Source organism: Engystomops pustulosus, chromosome 3 (genome assembly GCF_040894005.1).
Source record: "Engystomops pustulosus chromosome 3, aEngPut4.maternal, whole genome shotgun sequence".
In the NCBI taxonomy this organism is placed as follows: domain Eukaryota; kingdom Metazoa; phylum Chordata; class Amphibia; order Anura; family Leptodactylidae; genus Engystomops; species Engystomops pustulosus.
Window position 1 is genome coordinate 225,295,639 of NC_092413.1, and position 7,500 is coordinate 225,303,138.

Here is a 7,500-nt window from a genome sequence, read left to right on the forward strand (position 1 = left end):
TGTGGAGGGTGGAGTTTTTTCCACTAGACTCTGACTTTTTGGTAGGTCGTTTTTTTTGTTTTTTTTTTAAGTGTGGATGTAAGGCAGCCTTAAGCAAATCAAGACTGCAAAGCCAGGGCGGCTTTGAAAACTATTTTTGGACACGAGCAAGATTGGGAGCAGTAATTTGGGCTTCGGTTGACCGCGTCCTGGGCAGAAACAGGAGTCCTAACTCACTAGAGAGATTTGGCTAATTGTAACGTCAGAGATGGAAAAAAAAAATTCAGGCACCAAGCAGAGAATGGTTTCTATGCGCAGGTATCTGGGTTACAGGTCTGTCACAGCCTGGGAGGGTCTGAAAACGCTTTTGGACACGAGCTAGATTGGGAGCAGTGATTTGGACTGATGATGACCAGTTTCTGGGCACAAACAGGAGTCCGAACTTACTAGGGGAGCTTTTGCAAATTGTAACATTGTAGACGGACAAAAGGAAGGACGCTAGCAGAGGATGGTTTCGATCCATCGACCTCTGGGTTATGGGCCCAGCACGCTTCCGCTGCGCCACTCTGCTGCTACATGCAATGGCTTGGGAGAAGTTCTCACTAGACACTGACTTTTGCTGGGCTACTTAAGGAAAGGCGGCCCTCCGTCAGTCTGTGTAGAGATTTATTGGTTGTTGGGGAACATTTCGGGGCCCACAACTGGTTGCTTATTTTGTTTTCATTTTGTTGCTCGGAAGATCACCCGTACACATAGGCCATTGACCTGCCTGAAACTGGAACACCAGGCAAGCAGCTTCCATGTCTCTGTGGCGCAATCGGTTAGCGCGTTCGGCTGTTAACCGAAAGGTTGGTGGTTCGAGCCCACCCAGGGACGCAGTCCTCTTTTGCTTCCGCCTGCAGCTTGAGTGGCTCAGCTACAACTTCAATTAAGAGCTCCGTATAACTGGCCAGTTTCAATATCTAAAGCACACATGGAAGAAGAAGGTTCTTCAGATGGAAGAGAAGAAGCACAGCAGAAAAGTGCTTGCTGCCAGCTTAATAAATGTGCAAAATGAAAGGATACCAACAAAAAAAAATCTCCTTCGAGCCGGAATTGAACCAGCGACCTAAGGATTGCTATTAGAGTACTACAGTCCTCCGCTCTACCAGCTGAGCTATCGAAGGCTTGGGGGAAGCCCTGGGTGCGTGCTTACTAGCCTTACTTTTCAGTGTCACGGCCTTGGCAAGCAGGAGACGATTTCTCCCAATTTTGAAAAAGGCTGCAAAAAGGACAAAGCTGGAGGATGCGGGCATCGATCCCGCTACCTCTCGCATGCTAAGCGAGCGCTCTACCATTTGAGCTAATCCCCCTCTGCTGCTGAGTGGTGTGTGGAGGGTGGAGTTTTTTCCACTAGACTCTGACTTTTTGGTAGGTCGTTTTTTTTGTTTTTTTTTTAAGTGTGGATGTAAGGCAGCCTTAAGCAAATCAAGACTGCAAAGCCAGGGCGGCTTTGAAAACTATTTTTGGACACGAGCAAGATTGGGAGCAGTAATTTGGGCTTCGGTTGACCGCGTCCTGGGCAGAAACAGGAGTCCTAACTCACTAGAGAGATTTGGCTAATTGTAACGTCAGAGATGGAAAAAAAAAATTCAGGCACCAAGCAGAGAATGGTTTCTATGCGCAGGTATCTGGGTTACAGGTCTGTCACAGCCTGGGAGGGTCTGAAAACGCTTTTGGACACGAGCTAGATTGGGAGCAGTGATTTGGACTGATGATGACCAGTTTCTGGGCACAAACAGGAGTCCGAACTTACTAGGGGAGCTTTTGCAAATTGTAACATTGTAGACGGACAAAAGGAAGGACGCTAGCAGAGGATGGTTTCGATCCATCGACCTCTGGGTTATGGGCCCAGCACGCTTCCGCTGCGCCACTCTGCTGCTACATGCAATGGCTTGGGAGAAGTTCTCACTAGACACTGACTTTTGCTGGGCTACTTAAGGAAAGGCGGCCCTCCGTCAGTCTGTGTAGAGATTTATTGGTTGTTGGGGAACATTTCGGGGCCCACAACTGGTTGCTTATTTTGTTTTCATTTTGTTGCTCGGAAGATCACCCGTACACATAGGCCATTGACCTGCCTGAAACTGGAACACCAGGCAAGCAGCTTCCGTGTCTCTGTGGCGCAATCGGTTAGCGCGTTCAGCTGTTAACCGAAAGGTTGGTGGTTCGAGCCCACCCAGGGACGCAGTCCTCTTTTGCTTCCGCCTGCAGCTTGAGTGGCTCAGCTACAACTTCAATTAAGAGCTCCGTATAACTGGCCAGTTTCAATATCTAAAGCACACATGGAAGAAGAAGGTTCTTCAGATGGAAGAGAAGAAGCACAGCAGAAAAGTGCTTGCTGCCAGCTTAATAAATGTGCAAAATGAAAGGATACCAACAAAAAAAAATCTCCTTCGAGCCGGAATTGAACCAGCGACCTAAGGATTGCTATTAGAGTACTACAGTCCTCCGCTCTACCAGCTGAGCTATCGAAGGCTTGGGGGAAGCCCTGGGTGCGTGCTTACTAGCCTTACTTTTCAGTGTCACGGCCTTGGCAAGCAGGAGACGATTTCTCCCAATTTTGAAAAAGGCTGCAAAAAGGACAAAGCTGGAGGATGCGGGCATCGATCCCGCTACCTCTCGCATGCTAAGCGAGCGCTCTACCATTTGAGCTAATCCCCCTCTGCTGCTGAGGGGTGTGTGGAGGGTGGAGTTTTTTCCACTAGACTCTGACTTTTTGGTAGGTCGTTTTTTTTGTTTTTTTTTAAGTGTGGATGTAAGGCAGCCTTAAGCAAATCAAGACTGCAAAGCCAGGGCGGCTTTGAAAACTATTTTTGGACACGAGCAAGATTGGGAGCAGTAATTTGGGCTTCGGTTGACCGCGTCCTGGGCAGAAACAGGAGTCCTAACTCACTAGAGAGATTTGGCTAATTGTAACGTCAGAGATGGAAAAAAAAAATTCAGGCACCAAGCAGAGAATGGTTTCTATGCGCAGGTATCTGGGTTACAGGTCTGTCACAGCCTGGGAGGGTCTGAAAACGCTTTTGGACACGAGCTAGATTGGGAGCAGTGATTTGGACTGATGATGACCAGTTTCTGGGCACAAACAGGAGTCCGAACTTACTAGGGGAGCTTTTGCAAATTGTAACATTGTAGACGGACAAAAGGAAGGACGCTAGCAGAGGATGGTTTCGATCCATCGACCTCTGGGTTATGGGCCCAGCACGCTTCCGCTGCGCCACTCTGCTGCTACATGCAATGGCTTGGGAGAAGTTCTCACTAGACACTGACTTTTGCTGGGCTACTTAAGGAAAGGCGGCCCTCCGTCAGTCTGTGTAGAGATTTATTGGTTGTTGGGGAACATTTCGGGGCCCACAACTGGTTGCTTATTTTGTTTTCATTTTGTTGCTCGGAAGATCACCCGTACACATAGGCCATTGACCTGCCTGAAACTGGAACACCAGGCAAGCAGCTTCCGTGTCTCTGTGGCGCAATCGGTTAGCGCGTTCGGCTGTTAACCGAAAGGTTGGTGGTTCGAGCCCACCCAGGGACGCAGTCCTCTTTTGCTTCCGCCTGCAGCTTGAGTGGCTCAGCTACAACTTCAATTAAGAGCTCCGTATAACTGGCCAGTTTCAATATCTAAAGCACACATGGAAGAAGAAGGTTCTTCAGATGGAAGAGAAGAAGCACAGCAGAAAAGTGCTTGCTGCCAGCTTAATAAATGTGCAAAATGAAAGGATACCAACAAAAAAAAATCTCCTTCGAGCCGGAATTGAACCAGCGACCTAAGGATTGCTATTAGAGTACTACAGTCCTCCGCTCTACCAGCTGAGCTATCGAAGGCTTGGGGGAAGCACTGGGTGCGTGCTTACTAGCCTTACTTTTCAGTGTCACGGCCTTGGCAAGCAGGAGACGATTTCTCCCAATTTTGAAAAAGGCTGCAAAAAGGACAAAGCTGGAGGATGCGGGCATCAATCCCGCTACCTCTCGCATGCTAAGCGAGCGCTCTACCATTTGAGCTAATCCCCCTCTGCTGCTGAGGGGTGTGTGGAGGGTGGAGTTTTTTCCACTAGACTCTGACTTTTTGGTAGGTCGTTTTTTTTTTTTTTTTTTTAAGTGTGGATGTAAGGCAGCCTTAAGCAAATCAAGACTGCAAAGCCAGGGCGGCTTTGAAAACTATTTTTGGACACGAGCAAGATTGGGAGCAGTAATTTGGGCTTCGGTTGACCGCGTCCTGGGCAGAAACAGGAGTCCTAACTCACTAGAGAGATTTGGCTAATTGTAACGTCAGAGATGGAAAAAAAAAATTCAGGCACCAAGCAGAGAATGGTTTCTATGCGCAGGTATCTGGGTTACAGGTCTGTCACAGCCTGGGAGGGTCTGAAAACGCTTTTGGACACGAGCTAGATTGGGAGCAGTGATTTGGACTGATGATGACCAGTTTCTGGGCACAAACAGGAGTCCGAACTTACTAGGGGAGCTTTTGCAAATTGTAACATTGTAGACGGACAAAAGGAAGGACGCTAGCAGAGGATGGTTTCGATCCATCGACCTCTGGGTTATGGGCCCAGCACGCTTCCGCTGCGCCACTCTGCTGCTACATGCAATGGCTTGGGAGAAGTTCTCACTAGACACTGACTTTTGCTGGGCTACTTAAGGAAAGGCGGCCCTCCGTCAGTCTGTGTAGAGATTTATTGGTTGTTGGGGAACATTTCGGGGCCCACAACTGGTTGCTTATTTTGTTTTCATTTTGTTGCTCGGAAGATCACCCGTACACATAGGCCATTGACCTGCCTGAAACTGGAACACCAGGCAAGCAGCTTCCGTGTCTCTGTGGCGCAATCGGTTAGCGCGTTCGGCTGTTAACCGAAAGGTTGGTGGTTCGAGCCCACCCAGGGACGCAGTCCTCTTTTGCTTCTGCCTGCAGCTTGAGTGGCTCAGCTACAACTTCAATTAAGAGCTCCGTATAACTGGCCAGTTTCAATATCTAAAGCACACATGGAAGAAGAAGGTTCTTCAGATGGAAGAGAAGAAGCACAGCAGAAAAGTGCTTGCTGCCAGCTTAATAAATGTGCAAAATGAAAGGATACCAACAAAAAAAAATCTCCTTCGAGCCGGAATTGAACCAGCGACCTAAGGATTGCTATTAGAGTACTACAGTCCTCCGCTCTACCAGCTTAGCTATCGAAGGCTTGGGGGAAGCACTGGGTGCGTGCTTACTAGCCTTACTTTTCAGTGTCACGGCCTTGGCAAGCAGGAGACGATTTCTCCCAATTTTGAAAAAGGCTGCAAAAAGGACAAAGCTGGAGGATGCGGGCATCGATCCCGCTACCTCTCGCATGCTAAGCGAGCGCTCTACCATTTGAGCTAATCCCCCTCTGCTGCTGAGTGGTGTGTGGAGGGTGGAGTTTTTTCCACTAGACTCTGACTTTTTGGTAGGTCGTTTTTTTTTTTTTTTTAAGTGTGGATGTAAGGCAGCCTTAAGCAAATCAAGACTGCAAAGCCAGGGCGGCTTTGAAAACTATTTTTGGACACGAGCAAGATTGGGAGCAGTAATTTGGGCTTCGGTTGATCGCGTCCTGGGCAGAAACAGGAGTCCTAACTCACTAGAGAGATTTGGCTAATTGTAACGTCAGAGATGGAAAAAAAAAATTCAGGCACCAAGCAGAGAATGGTTTCTATGCGCAGGTATCTGGGTTACAGGTCTGTCACAGCCTGGGAGGGTCTGAAAACGCTTTTGGACACGAGCTAGATTGGGAGCAGTGATTTGGACTGATGATGACCAGTTTCTGGGCACAAACAGGAGTCCGAACTTACTAGGTGGAGCTTTTGCAAATTGTAACATTGTAGACGGACAAAAGGAAGGACGCTAGCAGAGGATGGTTTCGATCCATCGACCTCTGGGTTATGGGCCCAGCACGCTTCCGCTGTGCCACTCTGCTGCTACATGCAATGGCTTGGGAGAAGTTCTCACTAGACACTGACTTTTGCTGGGCTACTTAAGGAAAGGCGGCCCTCCGTCAGTCTGTGTAGAGATTTATTGGTTGTTGGGGAACATTTCGGGGCCCACAACTGGTTGCTTATTTTGTTTTCATTTTGTTGCTCGGAAGATCACCCGTACACATAGGCCATTGACCTGCCTGAAACTGGAACACCAGGCAAGCAGCTTCCGTGTCTCTGTGGCGCAATCGGTTAGCGCGTTCAGCTGTTAACCGAAAGGTTGGTGGTTCGAGCCCACCCAGGGACGCAGTCCTCTTTTGCTTCCGCCTGCAGCTTGAGTGGCTCAGCTACAACTTCAATTAAGAGCTCCGTATAACTGGCCAGTTTCAATATCTAAAGCACACATGGAAGAAGAAGGTTCTTCAGATGGAAGAGAAGAAGCACAGCAGAAAAGTGCTTGCTGCCAGCTTAATAAATGTGCAAAATGAAAGGATACCAACAAAAAAAAATCTCCTTCGAGCCGGAATTGAACCAGCGACCTAAGGATTGCTATTAGAGTACTACAGTCCTCCGCTCTACCAGCTGAGCTATCGAAGGCTTGGGGGAAGCCCTGGGTGCGTGCTTACTAGCCTTACTTTTCAGTGTCACGGCCTTGGCAAGCAGGAGACGATTTCTCCCAATTTTGAAAAAGGCTGCAAAAAGGACAAAGCTGGAGGATGCGGGCATCGATCCCGCTACCTCTCGCATGCTAAGCGAGCGCTCTACCATTTGAGCTAATCCCCCTCTGCTGCTGAGGGGTGTGTGGAGGGTGGAGTTTTTTCCACTAGACTCTGACTTTTTGGTAGGTCGTTTTTTTTGTTTTTTTTTAAGTGTGGATGTAAGGCAGCCTTAAGCAAATCAAGACTGCAAAGCCAGGGCGGCTTTGAAAACTATTTTTGGACACGAGCAAGATTGGGAGCAGTAATTTGGGCTTCGGTTGACCGCGTCCTGGGCAGAAACAGGAGTCCTAACTCACTAGAGAGATTTGGCTAATTGTAACGTCAGAGATGGAAAAAAAAAATTCAGGCACCAAGCAGAGAATGGTTTCTATGCGCAGGTATCTGGGTTACAGGTCTGTCACAGCCTGGGAGGGTCTGAAAACGCTTTTGGACACGAGCTAGATTGGGAGCAGTGATTTGGACTGATGATGACCAGTTTCTGGGCACAAACAGGAGTCCGAACTTACTAGGGGAGCTTTTGCAAATTGTAACATTGTAGACGGACAAAAGGAAGGACGCTAGCAGAGGATGGTTTCGATCCATCGACCTCTGGGTTATGGGCCCAGCACGCTTCCGCTGCGCCACTCTGCTGCTACATGCAATGGCTTGGGAGAAGTTCTCACTAGACACTGACTTTTGCTGGGCTACTTAAGGAAAGGCGGCCCTCCGTCAGTCTGTGTAGAGATTTATTGGTTGTTGGGGAACATTTCGGGGCCCACAACTGGTTGCTTATTTTGTTTTCATTTTGTTGCTCGGAAGATCACCCGTACACATAGGCCATTGACCTGCCTGAAACTGGAACACC

General features: G+C 48.5%; 3 non-coding genes across 3 annotated transcripts; all 3 read left to right on the forward strand.

Annotated features, from left to right (window-relative positions):
- Nucleotides 1-781: 781 nt before the first annotated feature.
- TRNAN-GUU (transfer RNA asparagine (anticodon GUU)) lies at nucleotides 782-855 on the forward strand. Its single transcript has one exon. It is a non-coding gene; the product is annotated as a tRNA-Asn (tRNA).
- A 2,621-nt stretch (nucleotides 856-3,476) lies between these two features.
- On the forward strand, nucleotides 3,477-3,550 carry TRNAN-GUU (transfer RNA asparagine (anticodon GUU)). Its single transcript has one exon. It is a non-coding gene; the product is annotated as a tRNA-Asn (tRNA).
- A 1,274-nt stretch (nucleotides 3,551-4,824) lies between these two features.
- Nucleotides 4,825-4,898, forward strand: TRNAN-GUU (transfer RNA asparagine (anticodon GUU)). The gene has a single exon. It is a non-coding gene; the product is annotated as a tRNA-Asn (tRNA).
- The last annotated feature ends 2,602 nt before the right edge of the window (nucleotides 4,899-7,500 follow it).